We start from the raw sequence: 25,924 nt of genomic DNA, 5'->3' as shown, positions 1-25,924 counted from the left end.
GGTTTTCTTTTTAGTGGGGTAGCTCCTCCCTGCACTTATTGTGTTCAGTGGATTTATTGTGGTTGAGATTGGAAAAAATGTATGAGTGCTCACACTTAGTTATGAAATTGGTTTTATATTTCCCTTTTAAATTGCACTGTGTGTCTTGGATGTGACCCTGGATCTACTTTTGAAATTTTAAACTAGGTTCAGTGGGATTTACTTTAAAGAATGAGAGGAAAATTTATGGAACTGTTTTACAGAAGGGGAACCTGATGAATGAAATTAGACTTGCTTGGGTAGATATTGTTCTAGTTTCATGTCTCATACCCAAAGTCAGTAGTTTCTCTTGTGAGCAGCACATACCATTTTGTAGCCTTGTTGATTTTGGAGGTGGGTGCATATAACCCAGAGACTTTGTCTTGTTGGGTGGTTCTCTGCTCTGTTTTTTTTCCTTTTCTAGGATTCTATGTATAACCTTCTTCGTATCCTCACTACATATTTGCGTTCTCACTATAAGCAATTCTGGGGAAGTAGTAATTATCATATATACTAATTATCATATATAGTAATCTGCTCAGAACATATAATTGCAAAGGCATCGTGTCACAGGGATTTCTATACTACTGGGAAGCAGTGAAGCAACGAGCGTTAGTAGGAGAATAACAGCTGACTGGAACTCAGTGAGTGGTATGGTGTACCGTGTTTTCTTAAACGTTGTGGCCAGATATGGTTTTCTCTCCCTCTCTACCCACCACCACCACAATCTCATTGATTCCCCAGAGTTTAATACTATTGTGTAAGGATACCCATTGCTGAGATTTATATTTTTCAAGGAAACACATATTTCTATTTTATGAAGTACCACCAACTCAAACGGAATTCCACATTGGTCTAAAGATTGGTCTGAAGCAGGACAGAACCATTATTGTGAAAGATAATAGTAGGTGTAGCGAGGGGAAAAAAGGTGGAAAAAGTATGGTTCCATGGTCAAGTAAGTTTATGAAGCAATGGGTTAAATTATGTTAAGTAGGTTTCTTTATTGTAGGGCTTCTCTGAACCTCTCCTACACTAATTTTAATGACAGGCCTTCAAAAGGAGAATATATAGTGTGCAGTATTCCCAAACATATTTGGCATTTTTTTTATGCAATAGCTGTTAAATATTCTGCTGTGGAACACAGTTGAGGAAACACTGGGCTAGCCTATGGAGAAAATTTATGTATTATAGAAATGTATACTTGAAACCTATATGATTCTACTAACCATTGTCACCTCAGTAAATTTAATTAAAAAATTAAAATAAAATAAAAGTTACTCTCAGTTATCCACTTTTCAATTTGCTTTATTTGAGTAGTAACCCTTTTGAATCCAATGATAGTAAACTAGGGAAGCAAGTGCTACCCTCCTCCAGGAAGTGACATTAACCTGGTACACTGTCCGGAAGAACCACTCTGAGAAGACAACTGGGGAGAAGCCCCCCTTCACACAAACCCAGCACCAATGGAAACAGGCAGCCAGACCACTGGGTAACCCCTTGGTCTGTTGGTACCATCTGACATATTTCTAGTCTTTGCAGCTCCCTGTGATCCAGAAAAAAAAAAAAAAAAAAAAAAGTGAAGAAAAGTTGTCAGAAGCGGAGATGGAAAGGCACTTACTTCACAAGAAGAGGATAATCCAAAGGCCAAAAAGTGTATTAGTCATCATGGAAATGCAAATTGAAACTATAATGAGATACCACTGCCCACCCACCACAATAGGCAACATTAAAAGGACTGACAACACCCAGTGTTGGTGAGGATGTGGAGTGAATTTTCTTTCTTGTACTGCTGGGCGGAGTGTAAAATAGTTGATCACTTTGGAAAACTTTGGCAGTATTAGGCTCAGTATTATATCCTCCTTTCTATATTCAAGATAAATGAAGTCATATGTCTATCAAAAGACATAGCCAAGAAATCTTTTTTTTTTCTTTTAAAATGTATTTTTAGAGCAGTTTTCGGTTTACAATAAAATTGAGAGGAAGGTCCAGTGATTTATCATATACTCCCTGCTCCCACACAGGCATAGCCTCCCCCATTATCAGCAGCACTCCCAAGAATGGTGCATTTTTTAGCAAGGATGAACCTACCGTTGACACATCACAGTCACTCAAATTCCGTAGTTTTCCTTAGGGTTCACTATTATTGTTGTACACTCTGTGGGTTTGGACAAATGTGTAATGACACGTATCCATCATTACGGTATCATACAGACTATTTTCACCACCCCAAAAGGCCTCTGTGCTCTGCCTGTTCATCCCTCCCACTTCCCACCAACCCCTGACAACCACTCCATAGTTCTACCTTTTCCAGAATGTCCTGTAGTTGTATCATACAGTATGTAGCCTTCTCAGATTGTCTTCATAATAATATGCATTTAAGGTTCATTCATATCTTTTCATGGTTTAATAGCTCATTTCTTTTAAGCACAAGAAGTCTTCATATAAGTTGTCTTGATAATAGCTAAAAGCTGTAAACAATTCAATAAAAGAGATAAACTTAACATAATACTATTGAGATATTTTTAAATAAATTGATTATTGATACACACAAACATGGACAAATCTCCAAAACATTATGATGAGAAAAAGAAGCCAGATGTAAAAAGACATACTATGTTACATTTATATGAAGATTAAAAACAGGCAAAACTAATCTATGGTGATACAAATCGCAACAGTGGTTACCTAGAAGGTGTGGGTACCTCTGAGTACAAACAAACTTTTGGGCAAATGTCCTATATGTTAATTTGGGTGGTGGATACATGTATAACCAATTGACATATTGATATATATGTAATTAACTATGCGCTTAAGGTTTGTGCAATTTTCTATATATAAAATACATTTAAATGTATTTGGCTATCATAAATTATCTGGATATATATTATACCTGAATAACATAAGAAAAACATTAGTGGGAAAGTATTTATTATCTTCCAAGACATGCTATCCTTCTCAAATATTACATTGATCAGAAACTGATTAATTACCTTAGATAATAGATTATGTTAGGTATTTGTTATTATAGCATGAAGAAAAATATTAGAAAAATTTTTGTGGGATGTATCCTATAGATGATTGAAGGAAAGTATTTTAGTTGTTTATAAGAATTATTTCCATGTCTTAATTTAAAGTTTATGTGTGGTCCCACAGCAGTATATAACATGGAAAAGTGTTTAAAAAGCACTAGTATTTTTTAGCCTTCCTTTTAGAAACTGTCAAATGAGTAAACAAACAATGAATAAATAATGTGGTTTGCTTTATGCCCTTAACTAGGAACTGAGAAAAGTCAGAATTTAAAACTCCACATTAAATTCTAATCCAGAGACCTTCCCTTATTTCTCTTTTATGCTTAATTTCATTAGTGTCTTTAGGTTTCATTGCAAGTTAATATCATGATGAAGCTTAGAATACGAAGAGTGAAGGATACAATTTCCTGTGTCCTATTACTTCTCAGGTATTTGAGAATTTTCAAATTGAGTTTATAACTAAACAGATATACATTATGACACTTATAAACTTTTGGTCTTAACAAATTGTTCTTTCTTTTTTCTTTTCAGTCAACATAGTGCCTTTCTTCATTATATTCTTAAGGCTGAAGTCAAGAGTTGAACTATTGCAGATTAAATGATAAGCTCCTCTATTTGACTCTCCAAAGCATATATGTGTAAAACCTAAGAGGAAATGAATTAAACTTTAATTATATTTCATTTCTTGGTTAAGGGGGAAAATTACAATATCTTCTTATGTTTCAAATTAGGTTTTGGCCTAATGGACTCCACTATTAAATTTTAAATAAACGTAAAAGGCAATCTACCTTCAAATAACCAAAAAAAAAAAAAAAGGAGAATCTCATTAGTGGTTAATCAAGCCTCCTGATTTCTCCTTCCCCCATTCCCTCACCTTCTGAACACCAATTGTTCATTTCAACCCTTCTCCAAAAGACTAACAGTAAAGAGAAAGCAAATATAAGGCATACCAGTCAATTAAAAAATCAGTCACTGTGACTTTTCGGTGAATAATAATTTAATTAATTTGTTAATAGACATTTTGTATCATGTTTATGCTCATTGTTAAGTACCTGCTTACCCATTATTAGCTATTCCAGTTTAGTGTCTTTTTCTAATTATATTGCCACTGAGGCAACGCTTAGTTTAGTTATTATCAGTGAGGGAGAAACGGGCTAATTTACGTGACTGACAGAAAACAACCAGATCTGGACCAAGGTTTCTCAACCTCAGCACAATTGATAGGGGGGATGGATAATTCTTTGTTTTGGGGGAGCTCTGCGGTGTGTTGCAGGATGTTCAGCATCATTCTGGGCCTCTATCCACTCGATCCCAGTAGTGCGCCCCTCTCCAAGTGGTGACAACCCAAAATGGCTCCAGACATTGCCAAATGTCCTCTGAGGGCAAAATCAGCCCCAGCTGAGCACCACTGACAGAGACCAATGAGAGATCCCACGCTTCTACTTTCTATTAGGAAATCTAATAAATCTCTAGTGGACTCACTGGAGGTATAAATTATTTAGAGGTAATCCTTCAATGTTAAATGTTGAAGTATCATAACTTTTTTCATCCTTGCATTTTTCATAATTTCTGTAGTCAGTGATACTACTCTGATGCTTTTATTCTACTTATTAATTTGCCATCTTTTCTGTCTAATGTAGTTATTAGAATCAGAAATATGCATTCAGTTATGGAAAACATGATTTTTAATGAAACGTTAAAAGGTCATATAACATACATAGACTTTTACTTCATTTTGACTTACCCACAAATAGCATAATGTTTTGCTATTAGAAAGAAAGATTTAGAAAGTAATAAACTGTTATTATGGCTGGAATATGTCACGCTTAGGAATTAATAAAATATATTTATGTTTTAAGGAAATTAATATACACATGGGGAAATATTTCTTTTAATATCTCTTTTTGAATCAAAAGGTTTTATGTGGATAACAATACAGCATCCACAGAAGTTGACTTCTATAGATGATCTATGGTCTCATATACATTTTGCCCCAAGAATGTTTTGCCAGAATAAAGCCATAAATCAAATCTACAGAAAGATCATATAACAGTAGCGTGGGAGACAATGTTTCATGGATCCATTTGCTAGAAACAGCTTTCATTTTAAAATAAATTGCTATTAATAAAGGGAAAATACCCGGGCAAGAGAAAATACCGTTAGAAAAAAGGTCTTGTCCAGCATTTAGCTACACATTTAAAACTAGCATATGCTGCTTTCTTTAAAAAAAAAGCTAATTAGTGGTATATATGCCAAGTCATTAAATGATGCGTGAATGACTCCAGTTACTGCATTTGGAAAAGTTTTACAATTTTCCCATTTATTTTCGGTACTTTTCCAACATCACAGACGACTATTACCAAACAACACAAGTAATAGTTGCCTAAAATCTTAGCAAATATCCATAATAAAAGAACAGAACAGCATTTATCAATCATTGCTTAATACAAACCTTTTTTTCATTTCCAAAGTTGTAATATTGATTAAATACTCATTGTAATGGTTTATAGTTACCCTGCCTCCCTCAATATACCAGAGGAATGCGATTTAATTTTTTAACAGTAGAGTCTGTGCTGTAGACAAATGCTCAATGTTTTCATTTGCTTTTGCTCTGTAAAGAGGATGAGTGTGTTTCCTCTGTGGAAATTATTTTATCAGAGCAAATTTTGTGTCTTAGCCAAATACCCCAGGTCACTTTTCTAACCTAGTGGTTAAAAGCCATGGCTGCCTCCCAGGCTCATGCCCGCAGCTGCTGTCAGCAAAGCCTGAGTTGTGGTCCCCTCCCTGCCTCTAACGGGCTGGACTGGCCGTGTGTGCGCATGCAAGGCCTTTGAGCTCCCTAGTAGGCCTCAGTTTCCCTTTCTTGAGAATAGAACTAGTAAGAGTGCCTCTCTCATGAACTTGTAGTAAGGATTCAATTAGATCATGAATGTAAAGTTTTAACATAAGCCGACTGCCTGAGTAGGTGTTCAGTCAATATTGGATTAGCATCACTGTCATCATCATCATGGAAACATTTTTTGTCCCGATGTGCCTCTTCGGTTTGCCTGTAGGTGTATGGAGAAGGCGCAGAAGGGGGAAGAAAGAGAACAGCAAAAGAAGTAGGAGCCAATAGTACTGAGGGGGCTGGAATTCCAAAGGCACAGGGACAGGAAGAACTGGTTGGGAGTTAGAAAGGGGAGTGAGTGACCTGGGCTGTCCCAGAGAGCTGCCTTCCTGACGTTCATGGGCCCTGCGCACTGTTGCCCTTCTGGGCTCTGTCTGTGACAAAAATACTTAGCATTATATTTTACAACAGTTTTGCTAGGAAGATGAATATGTTAATATTATGTAGACTATTTTACTGAAAAGTTCATTTTTTTTCCTTCTAATTTGAAAGGAAATGCAAACATTTTCCTGGACCCCTGAAAGTACTGTGTGTGGTGGCCACTGTTCCCACTGCGCCTAATAGAGACGTTGTCCCCAATCTTGTACTTCACGCTGAAGGGTCTGTCGTGCAGGCATCCATTTCATCATCAGTGGCCTGCCCTGTCGGCGTTCTCTCCAGTCTTGCTAAGTGCTGTTGACTTATAAACACTTGGCCTTTCGCAAGTGTTTCCAGTTCTGTGGGCAGGGCTAAGCAATCCTTTGCTGGGGTTCTTCGAAAGCTCATGTGGCATGGAGGAGAGTGAAGTGTTATTTCCATGAACTGTTTGCACACCCAGACTTTCTGCAGAGGCCTCCTTCATGGCCAGTAAGCATTTGCAAAGCATCGAAGGCTCCAGAACTTTTGTTTAGCATTCAGTTTTCTTTCAAAAGCAGGCGAAGATGAGAGGGGCGTGTTCTTGAATTCACGATCTATTTTAGTGCCTATATAAATTAGCTTTCTGAGTTGGTGAAAAGAGTTATGTTAAACACTCACCTCATGAGTTTATGTAACTTATGGTCAGATAAATTACCATTCAAATAAAAACTTTTGCTCAGCACATGTGTTCTCCATGTTTTTCCAAGTCACATCTGCTTCCTGTACAAGAAGAAACAAACTGTTACTACCGTTAGCGCACCAGCGCCGACACAATGAGGAAGAGAGTGGCATCTTCCCAGCTTCCCCCAGCATCCAGAGAAGTTCCCCCCAACTCCCCCCCCCCCCACCGCCGACCCCACCCCACCCCACCCGGACCTTGTGCTATATACGTTCATTGTCATTGTCATTTGAAGTTCATGTTTTGGCATTCTAAAAATTAGTCTTCAGATTTCTGAGCTGGATAGGAAAATAGAAAGGAAGCATGAGACGTTTTTAAATAAAATATTCCTGATAGGGTAACCAGATTTCAGCTGTGATATTTGAAACTTGGAAGGAGGTGATGGTTCAAAGAGAAGTGGATTAAAGGATTTGATATTAGTATTTGATAACGTGGATTTGATAAGTGGATATTAGGATTTGATAACGCCAAATCCTAATATCCACTTCTTTGTGGGCTCTAAGGGGCCCCTAGATCTTTTATCTCACTTTCTCCATTTTATTCCTGTTCTCAAGTCCAAACTAACTCTAACAACTACTGTACATACCAAGATAGCAAAGAGAGTGGTGAGAGAGGGGAGAGGTCTTGGGTGCCAGGTTAGGCATTTTTATAAGTCTTCCTCCCACTACCAAACTGAGTCTTATTTTTAAAAAGACATTTTGGGCTTCATCAAACAACAGAGTTTGGCTCTGTGTAAGTTAAAGCAAATGATTCCCCTGGGCCAGTGGTTCTTAACATTTTGGAGGAAGCAGTGTATCCCTTTGAATATCTGGTGAAAGTTTTTACCCTTTGACTCAAGAAATAATGTATAATCACACCTAGTGCCGCATAAAATTTCAGAGTTATGAAAATCCCTAGGTAAAATTTCTTATCCTGGCTGGTATCTCACAATTTGAATCAGAATATCACTAGCAGCAACAAATATAGTAAGGTCAGTTTCATTTCTAACATAAATATACACGATTCTAATTCAATTTATTTTGAATAAACTTTGTCCTAGCAACTGCACTAAGTTTCGCATATATTATTTCATTTATAGTTTTTACAATAAAGAAATCAGTGTCTATATAACAATATAACACTGTGGGAATATGTGTGGTCTTTCAATGATTTATATTAGCACAGGTAATCAGCAATTATTATAGTTCTCAAAGCAAAATGCCACCAAATCTAATATTTCCTTAGAAATAAACATCTGTGAGGGGCTACCTAGCCATTGCTTTCTTCGCAAAGGCCCAGAAAGTGGTTATGAGTTGTAGGCAATGGTGGTTCTGCAATCCCAGGGAAATTTGATAATATGTCATTTGGACTATTTATATTGCCCTCATTAGTCAAAGACATTGATGTGCTTTCTTTCAGCAAGCTCTAACAAATTGGTTTTTGTTCAAAGAAAGGTTGGCCTAATGTCTCAATTAGGTAATGCTGAGAAAATTTCCACATGCATTTGACCAACTGTATCATTTCCCTGAAAGGCGTGTGCTGTAGGAACAGGAATGAGGGGTGGGGTATTCATTGCAGATGGTTTCACCCATTGTAGAACTACGAGCTGGTTTGACATATGTTCCCTGAAGGCAGAATTAGGACACTTTACTGCCTGACATATTTAACTTCTTTTGAAAATACTGCTAATTTGTCTTTTTTTTTTTCCTTTTTACCCACATCCCCTTTTTAGGCAGGACTAATGAGTTTAAAACATTGAGCATGACCTCACTCTTCAAAGCAGATCGGGCCTCCCCACCCCAGTGGCCCTCCATTTCTTTGGGATCTCATTATTCAGCAATGCCGTGCAGACTTCCACTGAGTTTCCTAGGTTTTTACCTCCTCGACTCCCCCACTCCTCTTGCTTGACTGAGGATGGTCTTTCCAGACCTTATGATCTGGAAAATAAATATTGCATGTGGGATTCTTAACCTGATAGGTTACTTTAAAATTAAATTGCTGATAAAGTTAAGAGGCCCAGATTTCAAAGAGCCAAGGAATAGTAGAAAGGGAAGAAGTTTCTTTAAGGGAAACAACCTCTCTTAAATATGTTTGATAAAATATTATTTGTGCTGTCTGGATTTCAGCTGTAGTTCATTGCTTACTGTTGGAGACCTTGGGCAAGTTTCTCATCTGTCAGAATGGGATACAATAGTACCGACCCTACAGGGTGGTTTTAAGAAAAAACTGGGCTAATATTGTGAAGAAAGAGCTTAAAATAATGCTTGGGCACAGAAAGATCTTAATATACATCTATGCAAAATGTAAATAGATAAATAAAATATGTCTTTGGGCTGATGTAAGAGGAAAGTTTAAAACAATTTTTTTTTCCAACTGAGGTCTACTAAAATGAAGATTTTTAAATGGATTCTATTTAAGTTTAGATTTAATAAGATGTAAAAATGTGAAGAGCTTTGGAGAACAAACCACTCATGCTAAATTACACTATAAATTTTGTAGTGAATGTGATAAAACAAAAAATCCAGAATTGAGTGAAATTTGCCATGAAATGTGTTTTAATGTTGATAGTTGCACAATTTTGCATGTCATCTTATTAGCAGTTTCAACTGAGAGACTGAGAATTAAAGAGCTATTTAACAAAAAGATGAGAAGTTTTATTTTTGCCAAACACAGGAGCATCCTTCACAGATATAGTATTATCTGTGGTTTCCATTAAAGGGAAGGAGATCAATGTTCCCTGTGCCATTTTTAGAAATGAGCAACGAAGGACAATGACAGTGCCATGTGTCATTGGGCACAAAGTGTAGCCATAATGTATTTAATTTTTTAGTGTGTGTAATCTCTAAGAAGAGGAATTATCATTTTGAAAGTCATCCCTTTAAAAGCCAATTAAACATTCATACCTGATAATAAGCATCTTGTTAAATTTGTTGAGACTGATTTTATGTCCCAATATATGGTCTATCCTTGAGAATGTTCCGTGTACACTAGAAAAGAATGTATAGTCTGATGTTTTAGGATGAAGTGCTCTATAAATGTCAATTATGTCCATTTCATCTAATGTGTCATTTAGGGCACATCATAATTTCAACCAAAACTACGAAACTCTCTCCTACTTTGTTAAAATCAGAATTTGTTCCAAATGACTTTTAGATATTTCCCAAATGCTAATGCATCTTCACAGATTAGACACTTGCCACGTTTGAGAATACTTACAATGCATTGTAGCTAACATTTTCTCAGCATTTATTGTGTGCTAGGTCCTATTCTAATTGCTTTATGTTCATTAACTCAACTCTCAAAACAAAACAGAACATGAAGTACTTCAATGATTCCCATTTCACAGATGGAGAAATAGAGGTACAGAGAACTTGCTCAAGGTCACATAGCTTATAGTAGAGGAGCCATGTTTGAACCCAGGAAGCCTGGTCCCAGAGCTATGCTACTTACAAGCTATGCTTTTAGCTACTCCACTGCACTCCAAAACTAGATTGCTGAAATAAGTTGTAAGTTGTTGTTTGGAACTTGTAGTCAATTTTTTTTTCTATAGAAGAAAGTTTTCAAGTGAAGTTAGCTTGCAGGGGACCTTCAGAAATCCTCTTTGTCAATTATATCTCAATTAAACTGTGGGAAAACTCTCTTAACACATAATATTATGTATATGGGAGATGTCCTGAGGGAAGGGGCAAGTATACCAATTAGCCCTGCAAGAATTATGCATGGAGGAACGGCTCCAGTGGCCAATGGGGACGATGCTAGTAGAGGAAGCTATGATGGTTGGGCGTGTCTCTAGCTATAGACTGAGCAATAGTGGGCAGCAGCTGTGTTCATTTTCAAGCCGTTTGTGAACCTTGGAATCCCAGGTCACACTTAGCTTCAGAGTTGGGGTTATCTTGGATGTCCAACCCCTCACCCTTCACATGAGTGAGCCTGAATACTTTGTCAAGGTCCATTCTTAATGATTTACCCAGGTTCATTGCCAGTATGTGACAGAGTGAGGAAGAGAACCTACGGGCTGGTTATAGACCCTTCTGGTAGTTCGCAGTTGTGCCGTATGTAGAAGGGCTATTGGAATCCAGACATAGATATGTTTCCTGAATTCCTCAAGTTGGCTCTGTGTCCTTAAGAAAATGTCTAATGCAAAACTGCTATTTGTAAATTTATAAAATAAATGATGGATTGCAAATTTCCTGACTACTCTCCTTGACGAAAAAGAGGACCCTATTTCTTCTTTAAAATATGTACTCTGCTATCCCATACCCTTATCTCTTAAGACTTCATGCCATCCAATTGATATAACAAAATATAAAAACTATAAAAACATTTTTTTGATTAAAGGAAGCATTACACTTAGAGGTAGTTATAAATCATTATTTTCAAAAACTCCTTCAGTGATGTTTCAAATGATGGGACTTACGTTAGTCATCTATACATCTTCAATAGCCAATCAACAAATACATTTGTCTGTGTCAATACTGGCACCAAATGACAAAATAATGATTTGTGTCAAGTCCCAAAAATAGCCTGTGCTGCCTGGGACTCCCTGGCATCCTCTTTCCCACACTAAGTCCATCTGTGATCACAGTAATGCCTCGCCTGGCCAGCACCCTGCCTGCCAACTGGCCACATGCCGTTGATTCATAGCCTCTCACCCCCTTTCATAACCAGGGCACAAATATTAGATGAATTTCTTTTGAACCCTGCTTCCTCTTGGCTCTTAACATAGTCTAGCTCCTTAGAAGAAACACTCCAGGTTCTGGGAGAGACAGACTCCTTTACAGAAAAATCCGATCATTTTCTTTTTTTCTGGATAAGCAAATATGAAAAGAATTTTTATACATCTCCAAGGTATTGGATACACGATACCATGATAGGACACACTGTCCCATTTCTTAAATATTTAATTAGAATCTGTCACTGCTATATGTGTACTATTAACTAGCCCTTAAAAGGATTACTAAGGTTTTTTTTTATATAACAATATTAATAATAATAATTCACAGCCACTTTCTAGTTGATGCTTCTTCTGAGAACCTATTTCCTTAGACACCTTCATCTATAACTGACCAACCAATCCCTATTTAAATAACCGATCCCTATTTAAATAGCTCAACTTAATAAAATAATGTGTTCCATGTTAGAAGGAAGCATTCTGGGATATTGTATTCTTTTTAACACCATTATCCAGTTAGAACACTTTTACCCATAACGATAATAATTTCCAGCTGTCCTAAATCCTAAAAGTAAAGCACCAACCCCCCCAAAATATATTTTGTTACTGAAACATGTGTAAACAATTATGAATATCTAAACCATCCTGGCATTGGTTTTCAGACTCTCTCCAAAACTGTAGGGGAAAAAATGCCTCTAATAAGTATGTTGATAGATACATCCGACTTCAAAAGTTGCTTTTGCAGACCCACAGAATAAAGATTTCACTTTTTATCTGCTATAGTAAAGATGGTATAAATTTTAAATTTCATATTCAAAAAAAAGAGTACAAAATATGTATGGAATCCACCCTTCTGATTTGTACAACTCAGAATTTTCAAAACTGCCCTGAGGATCCGTGGTGGTGAGTGGTGGTCACCTTTGGATAAAAATCCTCCCTTGGGGAGATCAAAGAGGACCTCTGACTTGATCAAAAGTCTGTGTTTGTTTGTTTGTACTTGGTTTGTTTCATTTTGCTTTTTTTTTTAAAAAAAAAAAGCAAACAAGAGTACATGGATTCATTAGGCCAAGGAAGAATTTGAGGGCATACACATGTTTAAATCTTAATGTTTAGTTTAAAGGTATTTTTTAATGAACCTACTTCTATGTTTTTACCAGAAGAAACACTCACAACCTCATTCCAATCCTGTTTTAAACAGAGTGGATTCTTCTCCCCTTTAGCACAATATTGTCCAAGATGACGACATCGCTGTGGGTATCTTTATTCTAACACGACACTTGGTTAAGAGTGTTTCCAGAGCTTACGCTCTGTCTCTCTGCTCCCTCTCTCTCTCTCTTTCTCATTTTCTCTCTTTGTCTCCCTCTCTCTTACTTGGACATACACACATGTGCATGGATGTGTGCACACACTCACACAAACTTTCTCCAGGCCAGATCCGAGGTCTTTCATCATCCCACTTAGCATAATGCCTAGAAAACTCCTTTTTTTTTTCAATTAAAGTTTATTGGCGTGACAATTGTTAGTAAAATTACATAGATTTCAGGTGTACAATTCTGTATTACATCATCTATAAATCCCAGTGTGTGTTCATCACCCAGAGTCAGTTCTCCTTCCATCACCATATATTGGATCCCCTTTGAAAATTCTTAATTAATATTTATAAAATTGAGTGATGCTTCCAAGCTACAGACAAAATTACATATATTTTCTATTGTTTTAAAAGTACCTCCTTTCAAAAATGTGAAAATGCATCATTACATTTGTAAGAGAATAGTGTTGCCATCTTTCTGGTCCCTGAGGGTTATCAAATCATGCAAAGTTTCTAACTTCTTCATGTCTCAGTTAAAAGAAGGCCTCCTTCCTAGCTTCAGACTTTCCCGTGCTCAGCACCAAGAGAGAGATGAGGGGACTGAGAGACAGAAGATGTGACCTTTGGGAACTGCGTTGCTCATGAAGGAAGGCTACCCGCTTCCCTCCGCGCCCAGCAGGGGGAGAGAGAGGGGGCTGTGATTTCTCCTCTCTGAGGTGATCACCTGTAAAGTTTGGAGATGACTTCAAGAAGGACAAGAAGGTGCTTGTTTACCTGGTTGGATGTCTGCTTGGTTACAGGGCTTGAAATGGCCTTGTACTCCTGGAAGGAGAAGAGCTTTTCGAGATCTGGCAGCTGGTGAAGTTTATGGGGCTGAGAAGGGGCAAGGACCTACATATGTATCTGTACCTGTAGGAATGTCTCAGGACCTGGAGATATATCTGATCCAGGCCGTAGCTCCTGGAGGTGAAGCTGTAGAAGGGAGAAGAAACTAAGGTGTGCAAGCTTATCAGGGACCCAGCATGGGAGAGAAAAGGTACCTGAGCCTGTACATCAGGACCAGCTGGGAAAGCTGGCTGAGACTATTTGCTCCAGGCATCTGCTTCCATCCTCAGGGCCTGTTGGAGGCCACCGCCATCATGAACTTGGACAGTGAACTAGGTCAACAGTGCTTGTGACCATGACAAAGGGGCTTTCTTCTCCCCTCTCCTTCCTCCTGACTCAGATCCAGAGGGGCGAGTTTAGGGAACCTATGAGAGTACAGATCTCATCGATTACCTCTAACCTTCTCTTCCTAGTTTTCTGTTGCGGTGTAACAATGGCTTAAGACAGTATCCATTTACTAGTTCACAGCTTAGTAGCTGAGAAATCCAGGGACAGTGTGACTGGGTTCTTTGCTCAGGGGCTGAAAGGTGAAATCAAGATGTTGGTCAGGTTGAATTCTTGGCTGGAGGCGCTGGGGAACAATCGGCCCCCAAGTTCCTTTCAATCGTTGTAGAATTCAGTTCCTTGCAGTTGTAGAACTGACGTTCCATTTCCTTGGAACCTGTTCGCCAAGGGCTGCTCTCAGCTCCAGCGGCTTTGCCTGCATTCCTTACCTTGTGATTCCCTCCATGTCCTCAGTCAGCAGTGGAGAAACGTTCACACCTTGAATCCCTGTTAGGGTTTGTGTCTCTCCATCTTACCTGCCTCTGATTGCTAGACCTAGCTGTAATCTCCTCAATTTAAGGAGATCTGGGACCTTATTACATCTGCAAAATCCCTTCACAGCAACACTTAGATCAGTGTTTGCTTGAATAAGTAGAGGACATGACTATACACTGGGGGCCAGGAATCGTAAGAACCATCTTAGCATTACATCCATCCTAAACTGTAGGAGCTACAAATCTAACCTCCCATGAGAAAAGCTTTGGGTCCAATATGAAATTAAAGTTTTAGTGACTAAGCCTAAACCCTTAGAATGAAAATAAGACTTTTCGTAAGTGGCAAGGACTAAAGTATAAGGATACAGCATAATATAATTAAGGGAGTCAGGCCCATTAAGAAAGAGGGTAGGTTGGTCAATGGAGCATGAGAGTCATAGTTGTTGGAAAAAATAAAATTGTTTCTTATTTATATCCTGCAAGTTGAACTCCAGAGCTGTTATGCATGATTGGAGTATGTTCATGCAGTAGGTCCATTTATCACAGTAAATGTCGATGTGGCACGTTATGTTCTCGGCACCTGTGGTCACGTTACTATACATGACAACTCCACGTGATGGGCAGGTCCTGTCATCACAAGGGGCAGACCTGGGACTCAAGTTCAGGTCTGTCTGATTTTCAAGCTCGTGATATTAATTGTTATCCAATTAGCTACTCTTAAGCTACCCCAGATGACACATGAGGAAACCTGCTTAGCCATGAAGTAAAATGCCTGTTATTAGAGCTTTGGATAGTTTCATAAACAAATTACATTCTGCCCCAAATAAATTCCTATACACCTGATATACACAGTGTGATTCGGCTTCCCGGTGTGTGTTCATTTCTCTTCCATGACTAGAAGTTTCGCTGCATTTTGTTTGCATTCCTTTGTTTGCTTTTAACTGAAATGGAATGATGCAAGGGTCTGTGACAGACCTCACTGACCATGAAGGGTTGTAAGCACACATCCTTTCAGAGGTGGGTGATGTATGTGACGGAATTAGGCCAAGTGTGAGCAATAGGAAGTGGTAGGGACTGTGGCAAAAGGAGCACATGCCCTGTTGAAAGGGAGTAGCAGCTGCCCAACTCAAGATAATTACAGCCATGTTGGAATTCTGGCTCAGTATGTCAGTTCTCCTGGTTCTTCCAAACAAACCAAATATTTGGATTTTGATGGAGGACCTCCCAAGTTTTATATGCTGGTAATAATTTTTAAAAAGTAATCTTCTGCAAGCCAAACAAACAAATAAATAAAAAGTCTGTGAGTCAGATTCAACTTACATGCCATTAGTTTGTGGTTTCTGATATAACTCAACTCACTTATATCATGAAGGATAGCTTAATAAGTTGGGGGTGGAAGGAGAAGGTTGGGAGTTGAAGGAGAAGGGATATAATGGTTAGAACAATTTGTATTGCTAATGGTAAAAACCCAACTTGAACTAGATTTTTAAATAAAGCGGATTTTCTAGCTGATATAACTGAAAAAAATGAAGATTTGGGTGGGGGGGCTTTAGATGAAATTTGATTCAGTGCGTAAATGATGTCACGAGTTTCCTCTCCATCTGACTGCTGTGCATTGTACTCATTGCTCCTCCCTCCGATCCTACCTGGGAACCTCGGGCAGCTCTGGGCCATCTCACATGTCTACACGTGGCTGTGGCCATACTAGATTTCATATCCTCAGGTCACATTCCTAGAAGAAAAATCTCCACCAATCTCATTATCTCTTCCTAGATTTTATGCCCAACTATTTACTATTGATTGACTTAAGCCAATGAGATGTATCTCTAGAACTGGTAAGAGGTTCCTCCCCCCAAACTCATAGCTAAATATGGAAAAGAACCAATTACCAAAATAAATTAGGAATACTCTTTCAAGAGAAATGGGTACTGGGAAACACAGAACAGATTCCATATAAGGTCCGTTGTCTTCTGTGACTACTTCTTCCAGTCATAGGACTTTAAACCTAAAGATGCCTGTGGAATTTCTACCTCCAGTCTCAACCCTCCTCATGGAGTCCATCCATTTCTCCAACTGCATATGAACCATTTTCACTTAGATAACCTGCCTCTGTGACTTCCTACAACTTTCTGTCATATCTACTTTATAAGTCAAGGTGCAAGAAATGGGAAGCAAGTCTGGTAGACTAAGTAGAATAAGTTTGAACTTATTCAAGATGTATCTGATAACTTACAGAACTGAGCTATTGAGGGTAGACTAAAGAAACAGAGAATAGACAGGAAACAAGGGAAGTAGGAGATGCCACAGGCAGTGTCACACCCTGAGAACCATTTGGTCTGGATGGCACTCCTCACCCCATCGCTCCTATTGTCATTGGACACATTCTCTTTTCAAGATGCCACCATTTCTAGATCTGACAGGCTGCTGCTTCCACCACTACAGCTGCACACCAGGGCCATAAAAGAATTGTAAACTGTCCCTTCGTGTTTGAGTTGTTTGCTCCTTACTCAGAGTCTTGGTGTGGGACAGATGGTCATCTGTCCTTGTCCAATGCACCAGACAGGTAGAGCAGGAGTATCTGGCTTTTATAGATTCTTCCTATATAAGAAGAGATCGAGCAATGGACAGTGAAGAAAATGACCAATGTCCCTAATTCTGGCATTTAATTGAGCCTCGCAGCAATAAGAAAACAGCTATAAGTTCAATATAAATAAGTGTATTCTCATACCTATTGCTCTCCAAAGACGGTAAAATTTTTACAATTAAGAAAAAGTCTTAAAATGTTTTAAGATTGGAATTTATAAAAATCAAACATTTCTTTTGATTTTGGCTTTCACGTAAATCATTCGCAGCCCATTTATTTGTTAAATTTCTACATGGTCTCTTCAACATCAAACCAAAATATGATTTCATGTATTTGTAGCTTTTATAAACTCCAGGCTATTCAGAGTCATCTGGGGTTTTAAAACCATTATAATGTATGTAGCTATTTTGACAAATCAACATCCTTCTTATCAAATCAGTTCAGTATGTCTGAATTTTTCACTTTAGAATGATAATTGAGTAAACACAATTTACATATCAGCTCTGCCAATAGCTCCTCATTGAATAAATGGCTTTTTTTTTTTACCCGCCAATTCATTCCACCAGATGACCACATTTTATGAAATGTTACTCGTTTATACACAAGGATTGAGTGTGGCATCAAAAGACCTGGCTCTGTCACTTATTACCTCAGTGGTACTGACATGCCACTGCTCAGAAGATTGCTGTGATTTGTAAAATGCAGATAATAATACTTGTCCCAACCTGTTTTACTGCATTGTTATGAAGAATAAAATGATAAAGGCTAGAAGAGCCTTTAGTACATTTAAAATGTTGTAGATCTGAGAGATACTGTATGATATTTATATATTAGGCATACTGTTGAATGTTGAATGATTTCAGTTCATTCTCTTTAGGGGTTTTAGATAAACATACATTCTAACATACTCTAACAGAGGAAAAGCTGCTGCTATTTTCTTTGATAATAAACTGAAATACATAACCAAATGGGATGAGCCTGTGTTGTAAGCACAGCTCCTCATGACATTACCTCCGCTAGTTCCAAAGGATGTTTGTTTTTGAATTGGAAGAGGTGAAATTATTTTGGTTACTGTTATCTTTAGAGGCATTCTATGTTTCTTCTTCCTTTTCAAGTTAAGAATCGAACAGCCATATATATATATATATATACACACACACACATACAATAGGCCTATGGCATTTTCCTAGATGCTACAAGAAATAAATGTAGAAGAAACTTCTTGAATGTGAAAATTCCTAAGTGTTAGCAGATCATGAAAATCAGCAGCAACTGTTGTGCCGGGGCTCTCGGTCTACAAGCAGAGATCATTCCACCGAGATGAAAAGAGTGCGTCTGGTGTTTGAGCTGTGGCCGCGTTTGACTTTCATGTCCTTTTGGGACATGACACATTTTGTGGGAGAAGAAAGTTAATGCAGCTGCCTTCACTAATCAGTCACTAGGACCCAGCCCCTCAGGGAGGGGGTTAGAAGCAACTACACTCAGACCTACCAACCTCGCTGATTAACAGCGAATAAATATTCTGGTCAAGTCGCCCTCTAAGTCTGTCTAGCCCATCAGGCCTAGAAATGTAATTTAGATGATTATCTCGGTGCCCATTAAAGCTTGTGACCTTTTGCAGTTCGTTTGAAGTCGGCCTGCTTACACTTGCTAATAGGAAAAAAAGAAGGATTAACTCAGAGGTCATGAAATCAGAGTGCAGCCAAGATGATGGTAAAAGCATAAGAAACCTTCCTCCGTCTGGTAGGACAGAGGAAGAACCGTAAGAAGAAGGGGCTGTCCATAGAATTCATTTCTTTATGGAGAAAGGAGTTCTTTAGAATGTAACCAAGACTGAATCCTCCATCCTCCGCTAGTTTCAACCATTTCAGTTTCTAAGCATCCGTTTCTATCAGGGTGGGGAATCATGTTTAAGGTCATGGTATTGTTGAAAGGAATTACAGCCTAAAGTCTGATTGGGAAACCGAATGAAGATAGTACATGCGTTACCTGTATTCTATAACAATTTGAAACAGATGCCTTATACGTATTTGGGATCTAATATAAAAACCCAATAATTCTGAGTGAGTGAGTTTTAAGGTATGAAAGAATCTACCAGAACCTATTAGTTTTAGTTCATCTCAAGATTCTATTGCTTTTAAACTTGCAAGAGCTGAGCTCAGTTCCTGAGATCTTACTCTACTCAGCGTCTCCATGTATGCAGGGTACTTCTTTACAGACATACTTTTTAGACGGCATAATGGCATGACTCTTTATTGCTGGTCAGAGTTTTTATATGTTGAGAGAGTTGCTGAAATAAAAGTTACTTATCAGTTGACCTTCTTACCCAGTGGATGTTTAAATTTGCATTTCATGAAAATCTGAAATGAATTTTTTTTTAATTTCCAATTCTTACAAAGGTAGTGAGAAGATAGTAACATCCCAAAAGTAAACTTCCCCAAGGGATCAAAATTCTGTATTCTCTTAAGTATCACATTTAATACAGGTTTTTATTCACTAAAACATGTTCCTACATAATTTTTTAGAAACAAGACTACTTGTAAAGCTAAACACTTCAGTATGGCAAACTTTACAAATGTTTCAGTCATAAGGAAGGGGAAAATCAAGCTGAAGTTTAAAACCTCAACTAGGTCTTTTTATTTTCTAACTTCATAATAGCAGATAACAATGAAAATTAATATCAAATGCAACATAAGTATATGTGTGCATACTTGTAAAATGTTCTGGTGAAACAAATTTAAAATTACAAGTTGATGGTTTTAAATTATGAAATGCACTTGATAAATATTTCAGAGTGCATGTGTGAGTTAACATGTATACAAGTTTCAACGTTAAATAGATTCCAAGTCATCATAGTCTATGAAACGCTCAAACAAATTGACAATCTGCCTATAGCTTGTACAGATAAGTTAAATTAGCTTAAATCATATTCCTAAGAAAGTATTAAAGTGGTTGTATAAAAAAGTTATGTTCTTGGGGATGTAATGTATAGGAATACAGTCAATAATATTGTGACAGCGTGATACGGTGTCAGATAGTTGCTGGCCTTACGGTGATCACTGATTTATGTAAATGTTGAATGACCATGATGTAAACCTGAAGCTAATGTAATATTGTATGTTAGCTATACTTTAATAAAAATATTTTTAAAAAGCTAGGTTCAATAAAGAAGGTAATTAGATAAAATTAATTTTAATTAGGAAAAAGCAATTTGATTGTACTTTAAAAATTTTTGGTCTCATTTCCTTTTTTTAAAATGTATTTTTGTTTTTAAATATAATTTTCTATTTTACATTAAGAACTGTATGGCATTAAATTAGATTTAATTTTATTAGAAGGTAGCAGATCCCATGCTTCTTTGTTTCCATGAAGCTCTGATAAAATATTTGATCAACGTGTCATTTTCCTTTTTGAATCTGCTGCTGGGACTCACTTACAAAATAATAGTGTTTTACACATTGAACTCCTTTACTCATCACAATAATCCTGTGAAATATGTATTATTATTATTAATATCCCCATTTTATAGCTGTAAAAACTGAGGCACAGAACAGTTTAGTATCTCGCTGACAATACGGGATAGTGGGGCTGGGATTCAAAGGAAGACACTTTGGGTCCAAAGTCTGTACTTTCAACTACGCTTCCTTTCTTCCTTAGCTAAAAGTCATCAAGGTTATTCTGCAGTAACATCTTTGTTTCTTAGATTCAAATATGAATATTTCAAGAAAGTTCCAAAATTGAAGATGGAATACCTTTAAAATAAAGTCCTAATTTTAAGTTAAAATTCGAATGAACAACTATCATATTTTGGAAATTTTCATTATGACATGGCTGTTTACCCACCATAGGAAAAGTGATAGAGGAAGGCTGAGGAAGGTACCAGAATGAGCCAACAAAGTGAGACAGCAGCTGGGAAGCAGTTCTTGATAACAATAGGTTTGCCAGGCAAAGCTGCTAGACCTAGATATGGTTCATCTTTTATCAGAGAAACGGTGGCGGCAGCGGTACAAGAAGCAGCAAGTTGACTGAGGTGAGTGGCCTCTGACGCCGAATGATACTTTGTGATTTAGGACAGGCAGGTATGAAATGAAGCACCTGAGGAATTAGTCCAATGTTAGCAGGACCCTGTCCAGGGAGATAGGGTTAAACTAATAACAGGAAGTCCTCACCTGCTAAAGAAGCACCCTGGAAATAATGTGAATTTTGCACTGAGTTTAAAATAATAATAATAACAGTAACAATCAGAGACTACCTTATAACATGGAAAGAGAGCTGAATTTCTATAGATATGTCATGAAGTTACAGCAGTCATAGAAGCCACCACTATTTCTTTCTCACTGTTTCCTTTGGTTTTAAAAAGTGTTTTATAGGACATCCATAACATTTATAACATCACATTTGGAATTTATTAAAAAAAGAATCACAGTTGGAATATTACATTTAGTTTTGGTTTGCTCATTACTAAAAAAATATAAACCAATTGGATGGAGTTCAGAGAAAAGCAAGAAAAACCATTAAGAGAATGAAAGGACTGATTTATTGGCCTTGATTAAAGGACCCACATATGTCCAAAAGGAGAGGAGCGTGACAACAGTTCACAAATATCTGAAAGGTGCAATGGCTCCTGGAGGGAGACACATTTTTTATCTGTTCAAATGCGTGTATATCTTGTCAAACAGATTTGGTTTAGAAAGAAAAATCATTGCTTTGTGCATTTATACAGCCCGTGGAAAGAACCACTATGACGTAACAATTTATTTTATACTTTCTCAGCATACATTCTCTCATTTTGAAAAAGACCAGGGCAATCTGAAGTAAAATGCAGGTTATTTATATTATTTCTATCATGGGAATTACTGAAATCCTTGGAAAGGAAGCATCTATGATTAAAGTGACTGGAAGTGTTCCATAATTAGAAGGATGGAAAGCTTTAAGGTCAATCCATTATGTTTTGACCTAGAGCTACTTAAATTGACTACCTAGGAAGTAAGAATACTCTGGCAAGAGTAGCAAGGGATGGTGTCAGGTCGCATTTTTGTATTTTGGTTTGTTTGTTGGTTTTCAGGGAAAGTAACACTGAGATTTAGATACACTGGGGCCAGATTAGTTTCTAGCTGTTTCTCCTTTCGTAATGTGGCTTCCTTGTGAGAGCAATACTGGTTCCTCTCTTGGCTCTGTCACTTATTAGCCTCCTAAAAAGGGGGTAATAAAACCTTCCCTTCCCAACTGCAAGGACTAAATGGGATGGGTGGTGTGTGTCAAGTGTCGGCTCACAGACGGCACTGCGTTTGCATGCGTTCTCTCTCCTTGGCATCACCCCATCCTCTCTTCGTCCTTGCACCCTCCATTCAAACAAATTCTGTACAAATTCCTGGCATTGTCCATTTCTAATATTTTTCTAGAGAAGCAGAAAATGCTCATATTATGTGAAAACTCTCAATTGTTAGCAAAAATTGTTTTTAAAAAGCTTTAAAACTTTGTATAAGCCAAGCAAAACACATACATAGACCATGTATTCACCATAAATGATTCTTTCCATAAAAAGTTTTAGAAGTACTGTGGTTGAGAGATATGGTGAACTAATTCTTTAACAAATATTTTTTTAAAATCTCTTAGGAAAGAACAACAGTCATTGAATGAAAATGAACAAAGTTTAACGAATAGAAGCGCAGTGGGTCATGCCCCCAAGTGCCCAGCTGGTGGGAGTGCTGGCAGCACTGAGTGACTGTCCTTTGCAGATGGTAGCTTTGCCAGTGGTTTCTAAGTCCTGCCCTGTAGCATAATGAAATGGTATTTTGTAATATACACCTATGTTTCCTCCCTCTTTTTCCTGCTATCCCTCCCTGCCTTTGCTGCAGTAAGGCAGTGAGGAAGTAAGGTTGTTGTAGCATACACCCAAGTCAGAAGATACAATCAATTCAGTAAGCTGAATTCTGCCCTACAGGAAAGGTTTCAAAGAACCAGTCCTTTGTAACCATCCTCAAGACACTATCATTCTCTGAATTGTAGACCAGAAGTGAAGAGAGTAGGGAAGAAAGAGAGCTCGGTGCTGGGAAGTATCTTGGAGAAGAGGCCCTTGAACCAGACCCTCCCTTCCTGTCACTAGAACCACAGAGATGATGGAGAACCAATGGCAGAGAAGAGCTCTCCCTCACTTTTCTCCGTGCAGCCTCTAGGGAGGGGCAAGTGGAGCCGTCTACAGGTGAAAGCAGGAGAAACTGACAGCGTGGAGTATTCAGGAGATAGCGTCGGAGGCAACCCCATCTATGGCTCTATCACCAAATACAAATGCCTCTAGAAGTTTCCCATCCTCTGCATTCCTTCAGGAATAGGCTTTTAACTAGAAATTAAATTTCATTTCAGAGAAAGAAGGCTCCATTTGAACATACCTGTGTTTGTGGTCTGTGAAACTTGAACCTTTTATACTAATACACACATGTGTGTTTGGGGTGCTGTAACGTCAGAGCAGAGGGAGTGAGGCACTGCTTGATCAGAAAGATCCATGCGAAGTGCATTTGAAGATGAGTCTTAAACAGAAAAATAAAAATGCTGGGCAGACAGGTGAGCAGGACTGTGCAAGATATTGTGTCCTAAACCACCGTGGCCATGGAGATGGACGTGCGGATGGAAAACGTGCTGATGGAGGCATGGGACATGGGAGGGAAGGAGCCAAAGCAATGAACTATGACAGAGGGATGCGAGCTTAGGTGACTCAGGGTAAGTGGTGGCCCCAATAAATATGCAGGGAGGGCAAAATGAACTGACTTTGTGGAGGAGATGGGGATGTTCCCCAAGTTGAGTTGGAGGCACAGGTGGGTCACATAGTAGAGATAACAGGCACTGAGTAGAAATGTGAAGGGAAAGGTTGAGACTAAGGTGAGAGATGTGGCTGTCAATTGTATAACATCGATAACTGAGGCTGAGAAGCCAGATGAGATCATCCAAGGAGAGAGTCATGAGGTCCCTATATTTAGAGGAGAGGAGAAAGGAAGGAACCTGCATGACCAGACATAAGGGAGGAAAACCAAGCTGTACCGGGCCTTGAAAGTCAAGAGTGGAAGAGTTTTCCAAAATGAATAATGACTGGAATCAAATGCTCTAGAGAAGTGGGAGGGGTCTCAGGATATGAGCCAACCTGTTGGCCTAGTCATTTAGAAGGTTAGAGACCTCAGAACAGACACTTTCCCTGGAGTGGTGAGGACAGAAGCTGGGTTTGGGGGGCTGGGGTGGTAAGAAAGGAGTGAATGAAGAGAAATTAATAGCAGTGTATATACACTCTTTGTAAGAAGCAGAGGATGATAGTTGGAGTAGGGTGAAGCGAAGCATATCAGAAAGCATCCAACTTAACCTAGCGCTTTATGTCTTAATGTACATGTGCAACAAATGTGAAGGATGGAGACGATTATTATCTGAAGACGATTTTATGCCCCCCGTCTTGCTGAAGTACTATCACAGTAGTGTACAGAAAATAATGTTTCCGATACATTCTTCTAAATGGCACCAGAAGACAGTGTGTTCATGTGTCTCTATTGTTAAGCCTTTAATATGGAACTCACTTTATTTGCTTCATAGCCTTAGCTGATTTCCTATCGTCTACATGACTGCGAGTGTGTTCCAATGCTTAAGCTTTGAGAGGAATAATAGCTCAGTGGTAATGGCCTTCAAAATCAATACAGAAGTTCATAGTGGGCTTCTTAATCATTGGGCTTTATAGGTTATTGTTCAGCCCTGGCCCAAAGAAGTGAGGGGGAAGGTGCATTTTAATTAGTATAATAAGAAGTCAAATTAAATGCATTACTTTTATCGTCTGCAGTTTCATTAGTAAACATCTCATGTTTTCAATTATACACAGGTGGCTTTAGAGGAAAAAAGAAGCCAACAATGATTGCGCTGTATTCTGTGACGCACATTGGAATCAAAAACCTCCCATTTAGAGCCTAGAGCTGATTTGCAGTTGTGTTTTTCTGTTTCCTGTATGACTTTGTCAGAGTTCACATCACCTCACTGTCCTCTCAATAAATTAAGTTTCTTGGAGTTTGAGGATCCTGGAATAATATTGGATGTGGCCCAGATGATGTCTAGATTTTTCCTGACGCATTCCCGACAGTAAGTGTTCTGTTGCATTTGGGCAAACTGCCAAGAAACGTGATGATTCTTAAACTGACTCATGTTTTCATGCAAGTAGATTATCATATGGCAAGAGAGACAACTGTTGTCAGCTGATGGCCATTTTACTTCCCGCCCCCCAACACATGAATGATTTCCGCAGATTTTTAGAAGCATATTTCTCTGGGAAAATATCAACATTGAAATGGAAATATACTTTTTAATGTGCCAGCAAATTTGATTTTCTTTCAAGAATTCTGAGGCTCCTAATTCAGTTTTCTCCATTATTCATGCACAGTTACAAAGGTATACTATTTCTCTTTTCAGTCAGAATGCATCTATTTTATTGATTTTCTTTGCAAGAACACTAGATTCTAAATTTGTCACTTTAACTGGTAGTTTAAATTTACCATTTATAATTTTAATTTTTTAAAAAAACATAATAAAAGTTAAACTTTAGCGAAGTCAAAAATAACAAAGCAAACAGTCCTTCAAGTGAGAATAGAATTTGATATTCATTTTAGTACTTTGAAGCCAATAGTAACATCATTAAAAAATAATTTTATTACAACCACATGGAGTTCATGACAAAATCTAGAATTACGTGGTACGTTTTCTGTAT

The 25,924-nt window shown here is 38.0% G+C and overlaps 1 protein-coding gene across 2 annotated transcripts in view; it reads left to right on the top strand.

Annotated features, from left to right (window-relative positions):
* CPED1 (cadherin like and PC-esterase domain containing 1) overlaps window positions 1-25,924 on the top strand; it is a 250,109-nt gene that overhangs the window by 134,505 nt on the left and 89,680 nt on the right. The window lies entirely within an intron of this gene.

Source organism: Rhinolophus sinicus, linkage group LG11 (assembly GCF_036562045.2).
Source record: "Rhinolophus sinicus isolate RSC01 linkage group LG11, ASM3656204v1, whole genome shotgun sequence".
Taxonomy (NCBI): Eukaryota; Metazoa; Chordata; class Mammalia; order Chiroptera; family Rhinolophidae; genus Rhinolophus; species Rhinolophus sinicus.
The sequence above is the reverse complement of the archived record's forward strand: the minus strand, read 5'-3'. Positions and strand labels throughout refer to the sequence as shown.